Source organism: Ranitomeya variabilis, chromosome 5, assembly GCF_051348905.1.
Source record: "Ranitomeya variabilis isolate aRanVar5 chromosome 5, aRanVar5.hap1, whole genome shotgun sequence".
In the NCBI taxonomy this organism is placed as follows: Eukaryota; Metazoa; Chordata; class Amphibia; order Anura; family Dendrobatidae; genus Ranitomeya; species Ranitomeya variabilis.
In genome coordinates this window covers 62,726,840-62,746,842 of record NC_135236.1, presented here as the reverse complement: position 1 = coordinate 62,746,842, position 20,003 = coordinate 62,726,840, and the positions used below count along the sequence as shown (strand labels likewise).

The following is a 20,003-nucleotide window of genomic DNA, read 5'->3' as shown; positions in this document are numbered from 1 at the left end:
TGCACAAGATTTAATTTTGTTTCATAGCTTAACTCATTCTCAACTACACCTTTTTACTCCAAAGTGTTAAGGGACTCAACAATCCATGTGTTCTGTCTGTCGTTAGGGCTCCTACTTCCTTTCCAATCGGAAACGTTTCAGAAATTAATGGGAAAGTTCTGAGTTGGTAACAAAATCTCTTGAGAAAAGGAGGGAGTATTACCACGTGTGAGGAATAAAATCATATTCTTCAGATTACCAACTGATATGCTAATTATGGTGTTCATGTGGTAAGTTTTAGCTTTAGTGATGTAAAAGTTATTCAATCAAAGCATAAAACTTTTTTTTTTTTTTTTTTTTTTTTTTTAAACTGTTTTGTTGGATAGTGTAAAGCTTTACCCATGTGGAAAAGGACCTAGTATCCCTGGTTTACTGGTTCAATTCCTGCTATGGGAGTGACCCTCCTTTGGTACATGTACGCACATTCAAAAGCTGCCACGTACCTTGTAGATGGAATCAGTTTAGGTTTGAGCTGCTCTATGCAGCAAAAATGTCAACCACCAGAGTTTTTGGATATTTATTTGCACCACATACCATTGGAGGTCAAATCTCAAACCATTCTTATTTCTCTTATTTAACTCCTAGGTTTTAAGGGACTCAGCAACCCTTTTTTCCCTGTCTGTCATTAGAGCTCTCCTCCTTGCTGCAATCGGTTATGTTTTGGTACTGAATGGGAAAAATCGGTGGCTCTCTAGCCACGATGGAGACAGAATTGATTGAAAAAACAAGGGGCCAGTGCCTCTTCTGACCATCAAACGTTCAACCTTCAGCTTATGAGACTGATTTGCTTCCTACTGTGTTAACGAGGCAAGTTGCGAAAACTGAACAGCAGAAGTTTCTTGTGCCAAGTAGTAAACTTCTTTTTTTTAGATTGTCACTGATTCTGATATGCATCATTTCCCATATGGTCTAGCGGTTAGGATTCCTGGTTCTCACCCAGGCGGCCCGGGTTCGACTCCCGGTATGGGAAAGTACCCTTTTCTGTACTACCGCCAACTTTCAAAGACTGACACGTTGTTTTCGGACCAAAGTATTTCAGGTACAATTTGGATTTAAGCGTCAAAAATGCTGAACACCAGCTCCCTGTGACTTTTCATAGCTCAAACCATTCCCAACTACCTCTTTTTACACCAAAAGTGTTAAGAGACTCAACAACCCATGTGTACTATCTGTCATTTGGGTTCACAATTCCTTAACTATCAGAATTGTTTTAGAACTGAAAGGGAAAGTTCTAAGTTGGGGACAAGATCTCTTAAGAAAAGAGGAATATGCTGCCCCGTGTGAGGATCGAACTCACGACCTTCAGATTATGAGACTGACGCGCTACCTACTGCGCTAACGAGGCAAGACACACATGCTAATCTGCAGACATTTCTTGTGCAAGGCACGAAACTTATTTTTTTCATATTGTCAATGAGTTTGAAGGTATCTATTCCCATATGGTCTAGCGTTTAGGATTCCTGGTTTTCACCCAGGCGGCCCGGGTTCGACTCCCGGTATGGGAATGCACTTTTTTCTGTACTACTGCCAACATTCAAAGACCGAAATGTGTTTTGCAGATAAAAGTATTTCAGATAGAATTTGCACAATGCAGTCACAAATGCTAAACACCAGGGTATTTGTCATTCATTCTGACCTTTTGCACAAGATTTAATTTTGTTTCATAGCTTAACTCATTCTCAACTACACCTTTTTACTCCAAAGTTTTAAGGGACTCAACAATCCATGTGTTCTGTCTGTCGTTAGGGCTCCTACTTCCTTTCCAATCGGAAACGTTTCAGAAATTAATGGGAAAGTTCTGAGTTGGTAACAAAATCTCTTGAGAAAAGGAGGGAGTATTACCACGTGTGAGGAATAAAATCATATTCTTCAGATTACCAACTGATATGCTAATTATGGTGTTCATGTGGTAAGTTTTAGCTTTAGTGATGTAAAAGTTATTCAATCAAAGCATAAAACTTTTTTTTTTTTTTTTTTTTTTTTTTTAAACTGTTTTGTTGGATAGTGTAAAGCTTTACCCATGTGGAAAAGGACCTAGTATCCCTGGTTTACTGGTTCAATTCCTGCTATGGGAGTGACCCTCCTTTGGTACATGTACGCACATTCAAAAGCTGCCACGTACCTTGTAGATGGAATCAGTTTAGGTTTGAGCTGCTCTATGCAGCAAAAATGTCAACCACCAGAGTTTTTGGATATTTATTTGCACCACATACCATTGGAGGTCAAATCTCAAACCATTCTTATTTCTCTTATTTAACTCCTAGGTTTTAAGGGACTCAGCAACCCTTTTTTCCCTGTCTGTCATTAGAGCTCTCCTCCTTGCTGCAATCGGTTATGTTTTGGTACTGAATGGGAAAAATCGGTGGCTCTCTAGCCACGATGGAGACAGAATTGATTGAAAAAACAAGGGGCCAGTGCCTCTTCTGACCATCAAACGTTCAACCTTCAGCTTATGAGACTGATTTGCTTCCTACTGTGTTAACGAGGCAAGTTGCGAAAACTGAACAGCAGAAGTTTCTTGTGCCAAGTAGTAAACTTCTTTTTTTTAGATTGTCACTGATTCTGATATGCATCATTTCCCATATGGTCTAGCGGTTAGGATTCCTGGTTCTCACCCAGGCGGCCCGGGTTCGACTCCCGGTATGGGAAAGTACCCTTTTCTGTACTACCGCCAACTTTCAAAGACTGACACGTTGTTTTCGGACCAAAGTATTTCAGGTACAATTTGGATTTAAGCGTCAAAAATGCTGAACACCAGCTCCCTGTGACTTTTCATAGCTCAAACCATTCCCAACTACCTCTTTTTACACCAAAAGTGTTAAGAGACTCAACAACCCATGTGTACTATCTGTCATTTGGGTTCACAATTCCTTAACTATCAGAATTGTTTTAGAACTGAAAGGGAAAGTTCTAAGTTGGGGACAAGATCTCTTAAGAAAAGAGGAATATGCTGCCCCGTGTGAGGATCGAACTCACGACCTTCAGATTATGAGACTGACGCGCTACCTACTGCGCTAACGAGGCAAGACACACATGCTAATCTGCAGACATTTCTTGTGCAAGGCACGAAACTTATTTTTTTCATATTGTCAATGAGTTTGAAGGTATCTATTCCCATATGGTCTAGCGTTTAGGATTCCTGGTTTTCACCCAGGCGGCCCGGGTTCGACTCCCGGTATGGGAATGCACTTTTTTCTGTACTACTGCCAACATTCAAAGACCGAAATGTGTTTTGCAGATAAAAGTATTTCAGATAGAATTTGCACAATGCAGTCACAAATGCTAAACACCAGGGTATTTGTCATTCATTCTGACCTTTTGCACAAGATTTAATTTTGTTTCATAGCTTAACTCATTCTCAACTACACCTTTTTACTCCAAAGTTTTAAGGGACTCAACAATCCATGTGTTCTGTCTGTCGTTAGGGCTCCTACTTCCTTTCCAATCGGAAACGTTTCAGAAATTAATGGGAAAGTTCTGAGTTGGTAACAAAATCTCTTGAGAAAAGGAGGGAGTATTACCACGTGTGAGGAATAAAATCATATTCTTCAGATTACCAACTGATATGCTAATTATGGTGTTCATGTGGTAAGTTTTAGCTTTAGTGATGTAAAAGTTATTCAATCAAAGCATAAAACTTTTTTTTTTTTTTTTTTTTTTTTTTTTTTAAACTGTTTTGTTGGATAGTGTAAAGCTTTACCCATGTGGAAAAGGACCTAGTATCCCTGGTTTACTGGTTCAATTCCTGCTATGGGAGTGACCCTCCTTTGGTACATGTACGCACATTCAAAAGCTGCCACGTACCTTGTAGATGGAATCAGTTTAGGTTTGAGCTGCTCTATGCAGCAAAAATGTCAACCACCAGAGTTTTTGGATATTTATTTGCACCACATACCATTGGAGGTCAAATCTCAAACCATTCTTATTTCTCTTATTTAACTCCTAGGTTTTAAGGGACTCAGCAACCCTTTTTTCCCTGTCTGTCATTAGAGCTCTCCTCCTTGCTGCAATCGGTTATGTTTTGGTACTGAATGGGAAAAATCGGTGGCTCTCTAGCCACGATGGAGACAGAATTGATTGAAAAAACAAGGGGCCAGTGCCTCTTCTGACCATCAAACGTTCAACCTTCAGCTTATGAGACTGATTTGCTTCCTACTGTGTTAACGAGGCAAGTTGCGAAAACTGAACAGCAGAAGTTTCTTGTGCCAAGTAGTAAACTTCTTTTTTTTAGATTGTCACTGATTCTGATATGCATCATTTCCCATATGGTCTAGCGGTTAGGATTCCTGGTTCTCACCCAGGCGGCCCGGGTTCGACTCCCGGTATGGGAAAGTACCCTTTTCTGTACTACCGCCAACTTTCAAAGACTGACACGTTGTTTTCGGACCAAAGTATTTCAGGTACAATTTGGATTTAAGCGTCAAAAATGCTGAACACCAGCTCCCTGTGACTTTTCATAGCTCAAACCATTCCCAACTACCTCTTTTTACACCAAAAGTGTTAAGAGACTCAACAACCCATGTGTACTATCTGTCATTTGGGTTCACAATTCCTTAACTATCAGAATTGTTTTAGAACTGAAAGGGAAAGTTCTAAGTTGGGGACAAGATCTCTTAAGAAAAGAGGAATATGCTGCCCCGTGTGAGGATCGAACTCACGACCTTCAGATTATGAGACTGACGCGCTACCTACTGCGCTAACGAGGCAAGACACACATGCTAATCTGCAGACATTTCTTGTGCAAGGCACGAAACTTATTTTTTTCATATTGTCAATGAGTTTGAAGGTATCTATTCCCATATGGTCTAGCGGTTAGGATTCCTGGTTTTCACCCAGGCGGCCCGGGTTCGACTCCCGGTATGGGAATGCACTTTTTTCTGTACTACTGCCAACATTCAAAGACCGAAATGTGTTTTGCAGATAAAAGTATTTCAGATAGAATTTGCACAATGCAGTCACAAATGCTAAACACCAGGGTATTTGTCATTCATTCTGACCTTTTGCACAAGATTTAATTTTGTTTCATAGCTTAACTCATTCTCAACTACACCTTTTTACTCCAAAGTGTTAAGGGACTCAACAATCCATGTGTTCTGTCTGTCGTTAGGGCTCCTACTTCCTTTCCAATCGGAAACGTTTCAGAAATTAATGGGAAAGTTCTGAGTTGGTAACAAAATCTCTTGAGAAAAGGAGGGAGTATTACCACGTGTGAGGAATAAAATCATATTCTTCAGATTACCAACTGATATGCTAATTATGGTGTTCATGTGGTAAGTTTTAGCTTTAGTGATGTAAAAGTTATTCAATCAAAGCATAAAACTTTTTTTTTTTTTTTTTTTTTTTTTTAAACTGTTTTGTTGGATAGTGTAAAGCTTTACCCATGTGGAAAAGGACCTAGTATCCCTGGTTTACTGGTTCAATTCCTGCTATGGGAGTGACCCTCCTTTGGTACATGTACGCACATTCAAAAGCTGCCACGTACCTTGTAGATGGAATCAGTTTAGGTTTGAGCTGCTCTATGCAGCAAAAATGTCAACCACCAGAGTTTTTGGATATTTATTTGCACCACATACCATTGGAGGTCAAATCTCAAACCATTCTTATTTCTCTTATTTAACTCCTAGGTTTTAAGGGACTCAGCAAAACTTTTTTCCCTGTCTGTCATTAGAGCTCTCCTCCTTGCTGCAATCGGTTATGTTTTGGTACTGAATGGGAAAAATCGGTGGCTCTCTAGCCACGATGGAGACAGAATTGATTGAAAAAACAAGGGGCCAGTGCCTCTTCTGACCATCAAACGTTCAACCTTCAGCTTATGAGACTGATTTGCTTCCTACTGTGTTAACGAGGCAAGTTGCGAAAACTGAACAGCAGAAGTTTCTTGTGCCAAGTAGTAAACTTCTTTTTTTTAGATTGTCACTGATTCTGTTATGCATCATTTCCCATATGGTCTAGCGGTTAGGATTCCTGGTTCTCACCCAGGCGGCCCGGGTTCGACTCCCGGTATGGGAAAGTACCCTTTTCTGTACTACCGCCAACTTTCAAAGACTGACACGTTGTTTTCGGACCAAAGTATTTCAGGTACAATTTGGATTTAAGCGTCAAAAATGCTGAACACCAGCTCCCTGTGACTTTTCATAGCTCAAACCATTCCCAACTACCTCTTTTTACACCAAAAGTGTTAAGAGACTCAACAACCCATGTGTACTATCTGTCATTTGGGTTCACAATTCCTTAACTATCAGAATTGTTTTAGAACTGAAAGGGAAAGTTCTAAGTTGGGGACAAGATCTCTTAAGAAAAGAGGAATATGCTGCCCCGTGTGAGGATCGAACTCACGACCTTCAGATTACGAGACTGACGCGCTACCTACTGCGCTAACGAGGCAAGACACACATGCTAATCTGCAGACATTTCTTGTGCAAGGCACGAAACTTATTTTTTTCATATTGTCAATGAGTTTGAAGGTATCTATTCCCATATGGTCTAGCGTTTAGGATTCCTGGTTTTCACCCAGGCGGCCCGGGTTCGACTCCCGGTATGGGAATGCACTTTTTTCTGTACTACTGCCAACATTCAAAGACCGAAATGTGTTTTGCAGATAAAAGTATTTCAGATAGAATTTGCACAATGCAGTCACAAATGCTAAACACCAGGGTATTTGTCATTCATTCTGACCTTTTGCACAAGATTTAATTTTGTTTCATAGCTTAACTCATTCTCAACTACACCTTTTTACTCCAAAGTGTTAAGGGACTCAACAATCCATGTGTTCTGTCTGTCGTTAGGGCTCCTACTTCCTTTCCAATCGGAAACGTTTCAGAAATTAATGGGAAAGTTCTGAGTTGGTAACAAAATCTCTTGAGAAAAGGAGGGAGTATTACCACGTGTGAGGAATAAAATCATATTCTTCAGATTACCAACTGATATGCTAATTATGGTGTTCATGTGGTAAGTTTTAGCTTTAGTGATGTAAAAGTTATTCAATCAAAGCATAAAACTTCTTTTTGTTTTTTTTTTTTTTTTAAACTGTTTTGTTGGATAGTGTAAAGCTTTACCCATGTGGAAAAGGACCTAGTATCCCTGGTTTACTGGTTCAATTCCTGCTATGGGAGTGACCCTCCTTTGGTACATGTACGCACATTCAAAAGCTGCCACGTACCTTGTAGATGGAATCAGTTTAGGTTTGAGCTGCTCTATGCAGCAAAAATGTCAACCACCAGAGTTTTTGGATATTTATTTGCACCACATACCATTGGAGGTCAAATCTCAAACCATTCTTATTTCTCTTATTTAACTCCTAGGTTTTAAGGGACTCAGCAACCCTTTTTTCCCTGTCTGTCATTAGAGCTCTCCTCCTTGCTGCAATCGGTTATGTTTTGGTACTGAATGGGAAAAATCGGTGGCTCTCTAGCCACGATGGAGACAGAATTGATTGAAAAAACAAGGGGCCAGTGCCTCTTCTGACCATCAAACGTTCAACCTTCAGCTTATGAGACTGATTTGCTTCCTACTGTGTTAACGAGGCAAGTTGCGAAAACTGAACAGCAGAAGTTTCTTGTGCCAAGTAGTAAACTTCTTTTTTTTAGATTGTCACTGATTCTGATATGCATCATTTCCCATATGGTCTAGCGGTTAGGATTCCTGGTTCTCACCCAGGCGGCCCGGGTTCGACTCCCGGTATGGGAAAGTACCCTTTTCTGTACTACCGCCAACTTTCAAAGACTGACACGTTGTTTTCGGACCAAAGTATTTCAGGTACAATTTGGATTTAAGCGTCAAAAATGCTGAACACCAGCTCCCTGTGACTTTTCATAGCTCAAACCATTCCCAACTACCTCTTTTTACACCAAAAGTGTTAAGAGACTCAACAACCCATGTGTACTATCTGTCATTTGGGTTCACAATTCCTTAACTATCAGAATTGTTTTAGAACTGAAAGGGAAAGTTCTAAGTTGGGGACAAGATCTCTTAAGAGGAATATGCTGCCCCGTGTGAGGATCGAACTCACGACCTTCAGATTATGAGACTGACACGCTACCTACTGCGCTAACGAGGCAAGACACACATGCTAATCTGCAGACATTTCTTGTGCAAGGCACGAAACTTATTTTTTTCATATTGTCAATGAGTTTGAAGGTATCTATTCCCATATGGTCTAGCGGTTAGGATTCCTGGTTTTCACCCAGGCGGCCCGGGTTCGACTCCCGGTATGGGAATGCACTTTTTTCTGTACTACTGCCAACATTCAAAGACCGAAATGTGTTTTGCAGATAAAAGTATTTCAGATAGAATTTGCACAATGCAGTCACAAATGCTAAACACCAGGGTATTTGTCATTCATTCTGACCTTTTGCACAAGATTTAATTTTGTTTCATAGCTTAACTCATTCTCAACTACACCTTTTTACTCCAAAGTGTTAAGGGACTCAACAATCCATGTGTTCTGTCTGTCGTTAGGGCTCCTACTTCCTTTCCAATCGGAAACGTTTCAGAAATTAATGGGAAAGTTCTGAGTTGGTAACAAAATCTCTTGAGAAAAGGAGGGAGTATTACCACGTGTGAGGAATAAAATCATATTCTTCAGATTACCAACTGATATGCTAATTATGGTGTTCATGTGGTAAGTTTTAGCTTTAGTGATGTAAAAGTTATTCAATCAAAGCATAAAACATCTTTTTTTTTTTTTTTTTTTTAAAACTGTTTTGTTGGATAGTGTAAAGCTTTACCCATGTGGAAAAGGACCTAGTATCCCTGGTTTACTGGTTCAATTCCTGCTATGGGAGTGACCCTCCTTTGGTACATGTACGCACATTCAAAAGCTGCCACGTACCTTGTAGATGGAATCAGTTTAGGTTTGAGCTGCTCTATGCAGCAAAAATGTCAACCACCAGAGTTTTTGGATATTTATTTGCACCACATACCATTGGAGGTCAAATCTCAAACCATTCTTATTTCTCTTATTTAACTCCTAGGTTTTAAGGGACTCAGCAACCCTTTTTTCCCTGTCTGTCATTAGAGCTCTCCTCCTTGCTGCAATCGGTTATGTTTTGGTACTGAATGGGAAAAATCGGTGGCTCTCTAGCCACGATGGAGACAGAATTGATTGAAAAAACAAGGGGCCAGTGCCTCTTCTGACCATCAAACGTTCAACCTTCAGCTTATGAGACTGATTTGCTTCCTACTGTGTTAACGAGGCAAGTTGCGAAAACTGAACAGCAGAAGTTTCTTGTGCCAAGTAGTAAACTTCTTTTTTTTAGATTGTCACTGATTCTGATATGCATCATTTCCCATATGGTCTAGCGGTTAGGATTCCTGGTTCTCACCCAGGCGGCCCGGGTTCGACTCCCGGTATGGGAAAGTACCCTTTTCTGTACTACCGCCAACTTTCAAAGACTGACACGTTGTTTTCGGACCAAAGTATTTCAGGTACAATTTGGATTTAAGCGTCAAAAATGCTGAACACCAGCTCCCTGTGACTTTTCATAGCTCAAACCATTCCCAACTACCTCTTTTTACACCAAAAGTGTTAAGAGACTCAACAACCCATGTGTACTATCTGTCATTTGGGTTCACAATTCCTTAACTATCAGAATTGTTTTAGAACTGAAAGGGAAAGTTCTAAGTTGGGGACAAGATCTCTTAAGAAAAGAGGAATATGCTGCCCCGTGTGAGGATCGAACTCACGACCTTCAGATTATGAGACTGACGCGCTACCTACTGCGCTAACGAGGCAAGACACACATGCTAATCTGCAGACATTTCTTGTGCAAGGCACGAAACTTATTTTTTTCATATTGTCAATGAGTTTGAAGGTATCTATTCCCATATGGTCTAGCGGTTAGGATTCCTGGTTTTCACCCAGGCGGCCCGGGTTCGACTCCCGGTATGGGAATGCACTTTTTTCTGTACTACTGCCAACATTCAAAGACCGAAATGTGTTTTGCAGATAAAAGTATTTCAGATAGAATTTGCACAATGCAGTCACAAATGCTAAACACCAGGGTATTTGTCATTCATTCTGACCTTTTGCACAAGATTTAATTTTGTTTCATAGCTTAACTCATTCTCAACTACACCTTTTTACTCCAAAGTGTTAAGGGACTCAACAATCCATGTGTTCTGTCTGTCGTTAGGGCTCCTACTTCCTTTCCAATCGGAAACGTTTCAGAAATTAATGGGAAAGTTCTGAGTTGGTAACAAAATCTCTTGAGAAAAGGAGGGAGTATTACCACGTGTGAGGAATAAAATCATATTCTTCAGATTACCAACTGATATGCTAATTATGGTGTTCATGTGGTAAGTTTTAGCTTTAGTGATGTAAAAGTTATTCAATCAAAGCATAAAACTTTTTTTTTTTTTTTTTTTTTAAACTATTTTGTTGGATAGTGTAAAGCTTTACCCATGTGGAAAAGGACCTAGTATCCCTGGTTTACTGGTTCAATTCCTGCTATGGGAGTGACCCTCCTTTGGTACATGTACGCACATTCAAAAGCTGCCACGTACCTTGTAGATGGAATCAGTTTAGGTTTGAGCTGCTCTATGCAGCAAAAATGTCAACCACCAGAGTTTTTGGATATTTATTTGCACCACATACCATTGGAGGTCAAATCTCAAACCATTCTTATTTCTCTTATTTAACTCCTAGGTTTTAAGGGACTCAGCAACCCTTTTTTCCCTGTCTGTCATTAGAGCTCTCCTCCTTGCTGCAATCGGTTATGTTTTGGTACTGAATGGGAAAAATCGGTGGCTCTCTAGCCACGATGGAGACAGAATTCATTGAAAAAACAAGGGGCCAGTGCCTCTTCTGACCATCAAACGTTCAACCTTCAGCTTATGAGACTGATTTGCTTCCTACTGTGTTAACGAGGCAAGTTGCGAAAACTGAACAGCAGAAGTTTCTTGTGCCAAGTAGTAAACTTCTTTTTTTTAGATTGTCACTGATTCTGATATGCATCATTTCCCATATGGTCTAGCGGTTAGGATTCCTGGTTCTCACCCAGGCGGCCCGGGTTCGACTCCCGGTATGGGAAAGTACCCTTTTCTGTACTACCGCCAACTTTCAAAGACTGACACGTTGTTTTCGGACCAAAGTATTTCAGGTACAATTTGGATTTAAGCGTCAAAAATGCTGAACACCAGCTCCCTGTGACTTTTCATAGCTCAAACCATTCCCAACTACCTCTTTTTACACCAAAAGTGTTAAGAGACTCAACAACCCATGTGTACTATCTGTCATTTGGGTTCACAATTCCTTAACTATCAGAATTGTTTTAGAACTGAAAGGGAAAGTTCTAAGTTGGGGACAAGATCTCTTAAGAAAAGAGGAATATGCTGCCCCGTGTGAGGATCGAACTCACGACCTTCAGATTATGAGACTGACGCGCTACCTACTGCGCTAACGAGGCAAGACACACATGCTAATCTGCAGACATTTCTTGTGCAAGGCACGAAACTTATTTTTTTCATATTGTCAATGAGTTTGAAGGTATCTATTCCCATATGGTCTAGCGGTTAGGATTCCTGGTTTTCACCCAGGCGGCCCGGGTTCGACTCCCGGTATGGGAATGCACTTTTTTCTGTACTACTGCCAACATTCAAAGACCGAAATGTGTTTTGCAGATAAAAGTATTTCAGATAGAATTTGCACAATGCAGTCACAAATGCTAAACACCAGGGTATTTGTCATTCATTCTGACCTTTTGCACAAGATTTAATTTTGTTTCATAGCTTAACTCATTCTCAACTACACCTTTTTACTCCAAAGTGTTAAGGGACTCAACAATCCATGTGTTCTGTCTGTCGTTAGGGCTCCTACTTCCTTTCCAATCGGAAACGTTTCAGAAATTAATGGGAAAGTTCTGAGTTGGTAACAAAATCTCTTGAGAAAAGGAGGGAGTATTACCACGTGTGAGGAATAAAATCATATTCTTCAGATTACCAACTGATATGCTAATTATGGTGTTCATGTGGTAAGTTTTAGCTTTAGTGATGTAAAAGTTATTCAATCAAAGCATAAAACTTTTTTTTTTTTTTTTTTTTTTTAAACTGTTTTGTTGGATAGTGTAAAGCTTTACCCATGTGGAAAAGGACCTAGTATCCCTGGTTTACTGGTTCAATTCCTGCTATGGGAGTGACCCTCCTTTGGTACATGTACGCACATTCAAAAGCTGCCACGTACCTTGTAGATGGAATCAGTTTAGGTTTGAGCTGCTCTATGCAGCAAAAATGTCAACCACCAGAGTTTTTGGATATTTATTTGCACCACATACCATTGGAGGTCAAATCTCAAACCATTCTTATTTCTCTTATTTAACTCCTAGGTTTTAAGGGACTCAGCAACCCTTTTTTCCCTGTCTGTCATTAGAGCTCTCCTCCTTGCTGCAATCGGTTATGTTTTGGTACTGAATGGGAAAAATCGGTGGCTCTCTAGCCACGATGGAGACAGAATTGATTGAAAAAACAAGGGGCCAGTGCCTCTTCTGACCATCAAACGTTCAACCTTCAGCTTATGAGACTGATTTGCTTCCTACTGTGTTAACGAGGCAAGTTGCGAAAACTGAACAGCAGAAGTTTCTTGTGCCAAGTAGTAAACTTCTTTTTTTTAGATTGTCACTGATTCTGATATGCATCATTTCCCATATGGTCTAGCGGTTAGGATTCCTGGTTCTCACCCAGGCGGCCCGGGTTCGACTCCCGGTATGGGAAAGTACCCTTTTCTGTACTACCGCCAACTTTCAAAGACTGACACGTTGTTTTCGGACCAAAGTATTTCAGGTACAATTTGGATTTAAGCGTCAAAAATGCTGAACACCAGCTCCCTGTGACTTTTCATAGCTCAAACCATTCCCAACTACCTCTTTTTACACCAAAAGTGTTAAGAGACTCAACAACCCATGTGTACTATCTGTCATTTGGGTTCACAATTCCTTAACTATCAGAATTGTTTTAGAACTGAAAGGGAAAGTTCTAAGTTGGGGACAAGATCTCTTAAGAAAAGAGGAATATGCTGCCCCGTGTGAGGATCGAACTCACGACCTTCAGATTATGAGACTGACGCGCTACCTACTGCGCTAACGAGGCAAGACACACATGCTAATCTGCAGACATTTCTTGTGCAAGGCACGAAACTTATTTTTTTCATATTGTCAATGAGTTTGAAGGTATCTATTCCCATATGGTCTAGCGGTTAGGATTCCTGGTTTTCACCCAGGCGGCCCGGGTTCGACTCCCGGTATGGGAATGCACTTTTTTCTGTACTACTGCCAACATTCAAAGACCGAAATGTGTTTTGCAGATAAAAGTATTTCAGATAGAATTTGCACAATGCAGTCACAAATGCTAAATACCAGGGTATTTGTCATTCATTCTGACCTTTTGCACAAGATTTAATTTTGTTTCATAGCTTAACTCATTCTCAACTACACCTTTTTACTCCAAAGTGTTAAGGGACTCAACAATCCATGTGTTCTGTCTGTCGTTAGGGCTCCTACTTCCTTTCCAATCGGAAACGTTTCAGAAATTAATGGGAAAGTTCTGAGTTGGTAACAAAATCTCTTGAGAAAAGGAGGGAGTATTACCACGTGTGAGGAATAAAATCATATTCTTCAGATTACCAACTGATATGCTAATTATGGTGTTCATGTGGTAAGTTTTAGCTTTAGTGATGTAAAAGTTATTCAATCAAAGCATAAAACTTTTTTTTTTTTTTTTTTTTTTTAAACTGTTTTGTTGGATAGTGTAAAGCTTTACCCATGTGGAAAAGGACCTAGTATCCCTGGTTTACTGGTTCAATTCCTGCTATGGGAGTGACCCTCCTTTGGTACATGTACGCACATTCAAAAGCTGCCACGTACCTTGTAGATGGAATCAGTTTAGGTTTGAGCTGCTCTATGCAGCAAAAATGTCAACCACCAGAGTTTTTGGATATTTATTTGCACCACATACCATTGGAGGTCAAATCTCAAACCATTCTTATTTCTCTTATTTAACTCCTAGGTTTTAAGGGACTCAGCAACCCTTTTTTCCCTGTCTGTCATTAGAGCTCTCCTCCTTGCTGCAATCGGTTATGTTTTGGTACTGAATGGGAAAAATCGGTGGCTCTCTAGCCACGATGGAGACAGAATTCATTGAAAAAACAAGGGGCCAGTGCCTCTTCTGACCATCAAACGTTCAACCTTCAGCTTATGAGACTGATTTGCTTCCTACTGTGTTAACGAGGCAAGTTGCGAAAACTGAACAGCAGAAGTTTCTTGTGCCAAGTAGTAAACTTCTTTTTTTTAGATTGTCACTGATTCTGATATGCATCATTTCCCATATGGTCTAGCGGTTAGGATTCCTGGTTCTCACCCAGGCGGCCCGGGTTCGACTCCCGGTATGGGAAAGTACCCTTTTCTGTACTACCGCCAACTTTCAAAGACTGACACGTTGTTTTCGGACCAAAGTATTTCAGGTACAATTTGGATTTAAGCGTCAAAAATGCTGAACACCAGCTCCCTGTGACTTTTCATAGCTCAAACCATTCCCAACTACCTCTTTTTACACCAAAAGTGTTAAGAGACTCAACAACCCATGTGTACTATCTGTCATTTGGGTTCACAATTCCTTAACTATCAGAATTGTTTTAGAACTGAAAGGGAAAGTTCTAAGTTGGGGACAAGATCTCTTAAGAAAAGAGGAATATGCTGCCCCGTGTGAGGATCGAACTCACGACCTTCAGATTATGAGACTGACGCGCTACCTACTGCGCTAACGAGGCAAGACACACATGCTAATCTGCAGACATTTCTTGTGCAAGGCACGAAACTTATTTTTTTCATATTGTCAATGAGTTTGAAGGTATCTATTCCCATATGGTCTAGCGGTTAGGATTCCTGGTTTTCACCCAGGCGGCCCGGGTTCGACTCCCGGTATGGGAATGCACTTTTTTCTGTACTACTGCCAACATTCAAAGACCGAAATGTGTTTTGCAGATAAAAGTATTTCAGATAGAATTTGCACAATGCAGTCACAAATGCTAAACACCAGGGTATTTGTCATTCATTCTGACCTTTTGCACAAGATTTAATTTTGTTTCATAGCTTAACTCATTCTCAACTACACCTTTTTACTCCAAAGTGTTAAGGGACTCAACAATCCATGTGTTCTGTCTGTCGTTAGGGCTCCTACTTCCTTTCCAATCGGAAACGTTTCAGAAATTAATGGGAAAGTTCTGAGTTGGTAACAAAATCTCTTGAGAAAAGGAGGGAGTATTACCACGTGTGAGGAATAAAATCATATTCTTCAGATTACCAACTGATATGCTAATTATGGTGTTCATGTGGTAAGTTTTAGCTTTAGTGATGTAAAAGTTATTCAATCAAAGCATAAAACTTTTTTTTTTTTTTTTTTTTTTTAAACTGTTTTGTTGGATAGTGTAAAGCTTTACCCATGTGGAAAAGGACCTAGTATCCCTGGTTTACTGGTTCAATTCCTGCTATGGGAGTGACCCTCCTTTGGTACATGTACGCACATTCAAAAGCTGCCACGTACCTTGTAGATGGAATCAGTTTAGGTTTGAGCTGCTCTATGCAGCAAAAATGTCAACCACCAGAGTTTTTGGATATTTATTTGCACCACATACCATTGGAGGTCAAATCTCAAACCATTCTTATTTCTCTTATTTAACTCCTAGGTTTTAAGGGACTCAGCAACCCTTTTTTCCCTGTCTGTCATTAGAGCTCTCCTCCTTGCTGCAATCGGTTATGTTTTGGTACTGAATGGGAAAAATCGGTGGCTCTCTAGCCACGATGGAGACAGAATTCATTGAAAAAACAAGGGGCCAGTGCCTCTTCTGACCATCAAACGTTCAACCTTCAGCTTATGAGACTGATTTGCTTCCTACTGTGTTAACGAGGCAAGTTGCGAAAACTGAACAGCAGAAGTTTCTTGTGCCAAGTAGTAAACTTCTTTTTTTTAGATTGTCACTGATTCTGATATGCATCATTTCCCATATGGTCTAGCGGTTAGGATTCCTGGTTCTCACCCAGGCGGCCCGGGTTCGACTCCCGGTATGGGAAAGTACCCTTTTCTGTACTACCGCCAACTTTCAAAGACTGACACGTTGTTTTCGGACCAAAGTATTTCAGGTACAATTTGGATTTAAGCGTCAAAAATGCTGAACACCAGCTCCCTGTGACTTTTCATAGCTCAAACCATTCCCAACTACCTCTTTTTACACCAAAAGTGTTAAGAGACTCAACAACCCATGTGTACTATCTGTCATTTGGGTTCACAATTCCTTAACTATCAGAATTGTTTTAGAACTGAAAGGGAAAGTTCTAAGTTGGGGACAAGATCTCTTAAGAAAAGAGGAATATGCTGCCCCGTGTGAGGATCGAACTCACGACCTTCAGATTATGAGACTGACGCGCTACCTACTGCGCTAACGAGGCAAGACACACATGCTAATCTGCAGACATTTCTTGTGCAAGGCACGAAACTTATTTTTTTCATATTGTCAATGAGTTTGAAGGTATCTATTCCCATATGGTCTAGCGGTTAGGATTCCTGGTTTTCACCCAGGCGGCCCGGGTTCGACTCCCGGTATGGGAATGCACTTTTTTCTGTACTACTGCCAACATTCAAAGACCGAAATGTGTTTTGCAGATAAAAGTATTTCAGATAGAATTTGCACAATGCAGTCACAAATGCTAAACACCAGGGTATTTGTCATTCATTCTGACCTTTTGCACAAGATTTAATTTTGTTTCATAGCTTAACTCATTCTCAACTACACCTTTTTACTCCAAAGTGTTAAGGGACTCAACAATCCATGTGTTCTGTCTGTCGTTAGGGCTCCTACTTCCTTTCCAATCGGAAACGTTTCAGAAATTAATGGGAAAGTTCTGAGTTGGTAACAAAATCTCTTGAGAAAAGGAGAGAGTATTACCACGTGTGAGGAATAAAATCATATTCTTCAGATTACCAACTGATATGCTAATTATGGTGTTCATGTGGTAAGTTTTAGCTTTAGTGATGTAAAAGTTATTCAATCAAAGCATAAAACTTTTTTTTTTTTTTTTAAACTGTTTTGTTGGATAGTGTAAAGCTTTACCCATGTGGAAAAGGACCTAGTATCCCTGGTTTACTGGTTCAATTCCTGCTATGGGAGTGACCCTCCTTTGGTACATGTACGCACATTCAAAAGCTGCCACGTACCTTGTAGATGGAATCAGTTTAGGTTTGAGCTGCTCTATGCAGCAAAAATGTCAACCACCAGAGTTTTTGGATATTTATTTGCACCACATACCATTGGAGGTCAAATCTCAAACCATTCTTATTTCTCTTATTTAACTCCTAGGTTTTAAGGGACTCAGCAACCCTTTTTTCCCTGTCTGTCATTAGAGCTCTCCTCCTTGCTGCAATCGGTTATGTTTTGGTACTGAATGGGAAAAATCGGTGGCTCTCTAGCCACGATGGAGACAGAATTCATTGAAAAAACAAGGGGCCAGTGCCTCTTCTGACCATCAAACGTTCAACCTTCAGCTTATGAGACTGATTTGCTTCCTACTGTGTTAACGAGGCAAGTTGCGAAAACTGAACAGCAGAAGTTTCTTGTGCCAAGTAGTAAACTTCTTTTTTTTAGATTGTCACTGATTCTGATATGCATCATTTCCCATATGGTCTAGCGGTTAGGATTCCTGGTTCTCACCCAGGCGGCCCGGGTTCGACTCCCGGTATGGGAAAGTACCCTTTTCTGTACTACCGCCAACTTTCAAAGACTGACACGTTGTTTTCGGACCAAAGTATTTCAGGTACAATTTGGATTTAAGCGTCAAAAATGCTGAACACCAGCTCCCTGTGACTTTTCATAGCTCAAACCATTCCCAACTACCTCTTTTTACACCAAAAGTGTTAAGAGACTCAACAACCCATGTGTACTATCTGTCATTTGGGTTCACAATTCCTTAACTATCAGAATTGTTTTAGAACTGAAAGGGAAAGTTCTAAGTTGGGGACAAGATCTCTTAAGAAAAGAGGAATATGCTGCCCCGTGTGAGGATCGAACTCACGACCTTCAGATTATGAGACTGACGCGCTACCTACTGCGCTAACGAGGCAAGACACACATGCTAATCTGCAGACATTTCTTGTGCAAGGCACGAAACTTATTTTTTTCATATTGTCAATGAGTTTGAAGGTATCTATTCCCATATGGTCTAGCGGTTAGGATTCCTGGTTTTCACCCAGGCGGCCCGGGTTCGACTCCCGGTATGGGAATGCACTTTTTTCTGTACTACTGCCAACATTCAAAGACCGAAATGTGTTTTGCAGATAAAAGTATTTCAGATAGAATTTGCACAATGCAGTCACAAATGCTAAACACCAGGGTATTTGTCATTCATTCTGACCTTTTGCACAAGATTTAATTTTGTTTCATAGCTTAACTCATTCTCAACTACACCTTTTTACTCCAAAGTGTTAAGGGACTCAACAATCCATGTGTTCTGTCTGTCGTTAGGGCTCCTACTTCCTTTCCAATCGGAAACGTTTCAGAAATTAATGGGAAAGTTCTGAGTTGGTAACAAAATCTCTTGAGAAAAGGAGGGAGTATTACCACGTGTGAGGAATAAAATCATATTCTTCAGATTACCAACTGATATGCTAATTATGGTGTTCATGTGGTAAGTTTTAGCTTTAGTGATGTAAAAGTTATTCAATCAAAGCATAAAACTTCTTTTTTTTTTTTTTTTTTTTAAACTGTTTTGTTGGATAGTGTAAAGCTTTACCCATGTGGAAAAGGACCTAGTATCCCTGGTTTACTGGTTCAATTCCTGCTATGGGAGTGACCCTCCTTTGGTACATGTACGCACATTCAAAAGCTGCCACGTACCTTGTAGATGGAATCAGTTTAGGTTTGAGCTGCTCTATGCAGCAAAAATGTCAACCACCAGAGTTTTTGGATATTTATTTGCACCACATACCATTGGAGGTCAAATCTCAAACCATTCTTATTTCTCTTATTTAACTCCTAGGTTTTAAGGGACTCAGCAACCCTTTTTTCCCTGTCTGTCATTAGAGCTCTCCTCCTTGCTGCAATCGGTTATGTTTTGGTACTGAATGGGAAAAATCGGTGGCTCTCTAGCCACGATGGAGACAGAATTGATTGAAAAAACAAGGGGCCAGTGCCTCTTCTGACCATCAAACGTTCAACCTTCAGCTTATGAGACTGATTTGCTTCCTACTGTGTTAACGAGGCAAGTTGCGAAAACTGAACAGCAGAAGTTTCTTGTGCCAAGTAGTAAACTTCTTTTTTTTAGATTGTCACTGATTCTGATATGCATCATTTCCCATATGGTCTAGCGGTTAGGATTCCTGGTTCTCACCCAGGCGGCCCGGGTTCGACTCCCGGTATGGGAAAGTACTCTTTTCTGTACTACCGCCAACTTTCAAAGACTGACACGTTGTTTTCGGACCAAAGTATTTCAGGTACAATTTGGATTTAAGCGTCAAAAATGCTGAACACCAGCTCCCTGTGACTTTTCATAGCTCAAACCATTCCCAACTACCTCTTTTTACACCAAAAGTGTTAAGAGACTCAACAACCCATGTGTACTATCTGTCATTTGGGTTCACAATTCCTTAACTATCAGAATTGTTTTAGAACTGAAAGGGAAAGTTCTAAGTTGGGGACAAGATCTCTTAAGAGGAATATGCTGCCCCGTGTGAGGATCGAACTCACAACCTTCAGATTATGAGACTGACGCGCTACCTACTGCGCTAACGAGGCAAGACACACATGCTAATCTGCAGACATTTCTTGTGCAAGGCACGAAACTTATTTTTTTCATATTGTCAATGAGTTTGAAGGTATCTATTCCCATATGGTCTAGCGGTTAGGATTCCTGGTTTTCACCCAGGCGGCCCGGGTTCGACTCCCGGTATGGGAATGCACTTTTTTCTGTACTACTGCCAACATTCAAAGA

General features: G+C 40.4%; 36 non-coding genes across 36 annotated transcripts; 24 read left to right on the top strand and 12 right to left on the bottom strand.

Moving 5' to 3' along the window:
- The first annotated feature begins 937 nt into the window (after window positions 1-937).
- TRNAE-CUC (transfer RNA glutamic acid (anticodon CUC)) lies at window positions 938-1,009 on the top strand. Its single transcript has one exon. It is a non-coding gene; the product is annotated as a tRNA-Glu (tRNA).
- A 302-nt stretch (window positions 1,010-1,311) lies between these two features.
- TRNAM-CAU (transfer RNA methionine (anticodon CAU)) lies at window positions 1,312-1,384 on the bottom strand. Its single transcript has one exon. It is a non-coding gene; the product is annotated as a tRNA-Met (tRNA).
- An 88-nt stretch (window positions 1,385-1,472) lies between these two features.
- TRNAE-UUC (transfer RNA glutamic acid (anticodon UUC)) lies at window positions 1,473-1,544 on the top strand. Its single transcript has one exon. It is a non-coding gene; the product is annotated as a tRNA-Glu (tRNA).
- A 1,072-nt stretch (window positions 1,545-2,616) lies between these two features.
- TRNAE-CUC (transfer RNA glutamic acid (anticodon CUC)) lies at window positions 2,617-2,688 on the top strand. The gene has a single exon. It is a non-coding gene; the product is annotated as a tRNA-Glu (tRNA).
- Window positions 2,689-2,990: 302 nt separating this feature from the next.
- TRNAM-CAU (transfer RNA methionine (anticodon CAU)) lies at window positions 2,991-3,063 on the bottom strand. The gene has a single exon. It is a non-coding gene; the product is annotated as a tRNA-Met (tRNA).
- Window positions 3,064-3,151: 88 nt separating this feature from the next.
- On the top strand, window positions 3,152-3,223 carry TRNAE-UUC (transfer RNA glutamic acid (anticodon UUC)). The gene has a single exon. It is a non-coding gene; the product is annotated as a tRNA-Glu (tRNA).
- A 1,075-nt stretch (window positions 3,224-4,298) lies between these two features.
- Window positions 4,299-4,370, top strand: TRNAE-CUC (transfer RNA glutamic acid (anticodon CUC)). Its single transcript has one exon. It is a non-coding gene; the product is annotated as a tRNA-Glu (tRNA).
- Window positions 4,371-4,672: 302 nt separating this feature from the next.
- TRNAM-CAU (transfer RNA methionine (anticodon CAU)) lies at window positions 4,673-4,745 on the bottom strand. The gene has a single exon. It is a non-coding gene; the product is annotated as a tRNA-Met (tRNA).
- An 88-nt stretch (window positions 4,746-4,833) lies between these two features.
- On the top strand, window positions 4,834-4,905 carry TRNAE-UUC (transfer RNA glutamic acid (anticodon UUC)). The gene has a single exon. It is a non-coding gene; the product is annotated as a tRNA-Glu (tRNA).
- A 1,071-nt stretch (window positions 4,906-5,976) lies between these two features.
- On the top strand, window positions 5,977-6,048 carry TRNAE-CUC (transfer RNA glutamic acid (anticodon CUC)). Its single transcript has one exon. It is a non-coding gene; the product is annotated as a tRNA-Glu (tRNA).
- A 302-nt stretch (window positions 6,049-6,350) lies between these two features.
- On the bottom strand, window positions 6,351-6,423 carry TRNAT-CGU (transfer RNA threonine (anticodon CGU)). The gene has a single exon. It is a non-coding gene; the product is annotated as a tRNA-Thr (tRNA).
- Window positions 6,424-6,511: 88 nt separating this feature from the next.
- TRNAE-UUC (transfer RNA glutamic acid (anticodon UUC)) lies at window positions 6,512-6,583 on the top strand. Its single transcript has one exon. It is a non-coding gene; the product is annotated as a tRNA-Glu (tRNA).
- Window positions 6,584-7,653: 1,070 nt separating this feature from the next.
- On the top strand, window positions 7,654-7,725 carry TRNAE-CUC (transfer RNA glutamic acid (anticodon CUC)). The gene has a single exon. It is a non-coding gene; the product is annotated as a tRNA-Glu (tRNA).
- A 297-nt stretch (window positions 7,726-8,022) lies between these two features.
- Window positions 8,023-8,095, bottom strand: TRNAM-CAU (transfer RNA methionine (anticodon CAU)). Its single transcript has one exon. It is a non-coding gene; the product is annotated as a tRNA-Met (tRNA).
- Window positions 8,096-8,183: 88 nt separating this feature from the next.
- On the top strand, window positions 8,184-8,255 carry TRNAE-UUC (transfer RNA glutamic acid (anticodon UUC)). Its single transcript has one exon. It is a non-coding gene; the product is annotated as a tRNA-Glu (tRNA).
- A 1,069-nt stretch (window positions 8,256-9,324) lies between these two features.
- Window positions 9,325-9,396, top strand: TRNAE-CUC (transfer RNA glutamic acid (anticodon CUC)). The gene has a single exon. It is a non-coding gene; the product is annotated as a tRNA-Glu (tRNA).
- A 302-nt stretch (window positions 9,397-9,698) lies between these two features.
- TRNAM-CAU (transfer RNA methionine (anticodon CAU)) lies at window positions 9,699-9,771 on the bottom strand. Its single transcript has one exon. It is a non-coding gene; the product is annotated as a tRNA-Met (tRNA).
- Window positions 9,772-9,859: 88 nt separating this feature from the next.
- TRNAE-UUC (transfer RNA glutamic acid (anticodon UUC)) lies at window positions 9,860-9,931 on the top strand. The gene has a single exon. It is a non-coding gene; the product is annotated as a tRNA-Glu (tRNA).
- A 1,066-nt stretch (window positions 9,932-10,997) lies between these two features.
- On the top strand, window positions 10,998-11,069 carry TRNAE-CUC (transfer RNA glutamic acid (anticodon CUC)). Its single transcript has one exon. It is a non-coding gene; the product is annotated as a tRNA-Glu (tRNA).
- Window positions 11,070-11,371: 302 nt separating this feature from the next.
- Window positions 11,372-11,444, bottom strand: TRNAM-CAU (transfer RNA methionine (anticodon CAU)). The gene has a single exon. It is a non-coding gene; the product is annotated as a tRNA-Met (tRNA).
- An 88-nt stretch (window positions 11,445-11,532) lies between these two features.
- On the top strand, window positions 11,533-11,604 carry TRNAE-UUC (transfer RNA glutamic acid (anticodon UUC)). The gene has a single exon. It is a non-coding gene; the product is annotated as a tRNA-Glu (tRNA).
- Window positions 11,605-12,672: 1,068 nt separating this feature from the next.
- Window positions 12,673-12,744, top strand: TRNAE-CUC (transfer RNA glutamic acid (anticodon CUC)). The gene has a single exon. It is a non-coding gene; the product is annotated as a tRNA-Glu (tRNA).
- A 302-nt stretch (window positions 12,745-13,046) lies between these two features.
- Window positions 13,047-13,119, bottom strand: TRNAM-CAU (transfer RNA methionine (anticodon CAU)). The gene has a single exon. It is a non-coding gene; the product is annotated as a tRNA-Met (tRNA).
- Window positions 13,120-13,207: 88 nt separating this feature from the next.
- On the top strand, window positions 13,208-13,279 carry TRNAE-UUC (transfer RNA glutamic acid (anticodon UUC)). The gene has a single exon. It is a non-coding gene; the product is annotated as a tRNA-Glu (tRNA).
- A 1,068-nt stretch (window positions 13,280-14,347) lies between these two features.
- Window positions 14,348-14,419, top strand: TRNAE-CUC (transfer RNA glutamic acid (anticodon CUC)). The gene has a single exon. It is a non-coding gene; the product is annotated as a tRNA-Glu (tRNA).
- Window positions 14,420-14,721: 302 nt separating this feature from the next.
- TRNAM-CAU (transfer RNA methionine (anticodon CAU)) lies at window positions 14,722-14,794 on the bottom strand. Its single transcript has one exon. It is a non-coding gene; the product is annotated as a tRNA-Met (tRNA).
- An 88-nt stretch (window positions 14,795-14,882) lies between these two features.
- On the top strand, window positions 14,883-14,954 carry TRNAE-UUC (transfer RNA glutamic acid (anticodon UUC)). Its single transcript has one exon. It is a non-coding gene; the product is annotated as a tRNA-Glu (tRNA).
- A 1,068-nt stretch (window positions 14,955-16,022) lies between these two features.
- Window positions 16,023-16,094, top strand: TRNAE-CUC (transfer RNA glutamic acid (anticodon CUC)). Its single transcript has one exon. It is a non-coding gene; the product is annotated as a tRNA-Glu (tRNA).
- A 302-nt stretch (window positions 16,095-16,396) lies between these two features.
- Window positions 16,397-16,469, bottom strand: TRNAM-CAU (transfer RNA methionine (anticodon CAU)). The gene has a single exon. It is a non-coding gene; the product is annotated as a tRNA-Met (tRNA).
- Window positions 16,470-16,557: 88 nt separating this feature from the next.
- Window positions 16,558-16,629, top strand: TRNAE-UUC (transfer RNA glutamic acid (anticodon UUC)). Its single transcript has one exon. It is a non-coding gene; the product is annotated as a tRNA-Glu (tRNA).
- Window positions 16,630-17,690: 1,061 nt separating this feature from the next.
- Window positions 17,691-17,762, top strand: TRNAE-CUC (transfer RNA glutamic acid (anticodon CUC)). Its single transcript has one exon. It is a non-coding gene; the product is annotated as a tRNA-Glu (tRNA).
- Window positions 17,763-18,064: 302 nt separating this feature from the next.
- TRNAM-CAU (transfer RNA methionine (anticodon CAU)) lies at window positions 18,065-18,137 on the bottom strand. The gene has a single exon. It is a non-coding gene; the product is annotated as a tRNA-Met (tRNA).
- Window positions 18,138-18,225: 88 nt separating this feature from the next.
- TRNAE-UUC (transfer RNA glutamic acid (anticodon UUC)) lies at window positions 18,226-18,297 on the top strand. Its single transcript has one exon. It is a non-coding gene; the product is annotated as a tRNA-Glu (tRNA).
- A 1,068-nt stretch (window positions 18,298-19,365) lies between these two features.
- On the top strand, window positions 19,366-19,437 carry TRNAE-CUC (transfer RNA glutamic acid (anticodon CUC)). The gene has a single exon. It is a non-coding gene; the product is annotated as a tRNA-Glu (tRNA).
- A 297-nt stretch (window positions 19,438-19,734) lies between these two features.
- TRNAM-CAU (transfer RNA methionine (anticodon CAU)) lies at window positions 19,735-19,807 on the bottom strand. Its single transcript has one exon. It is a non-coding gene; the product is annotated as a tRNA-Met (tRNA).
- Window positions 19,808-19,895: 88 nt separating this feature from the next.
- On the top strand, window positions 19,896-19,967 carry TRNAE-UUC (transfer RNA glutamic acid (anticodon UUC)). Its single transcript has one exon. It is a non-coding gene; the product is annotated as a tRNA-Glu (tRNA).
- The last annotated feature ends 36 nt before the right edge of the window (window positions 19,968-20,003 follow it).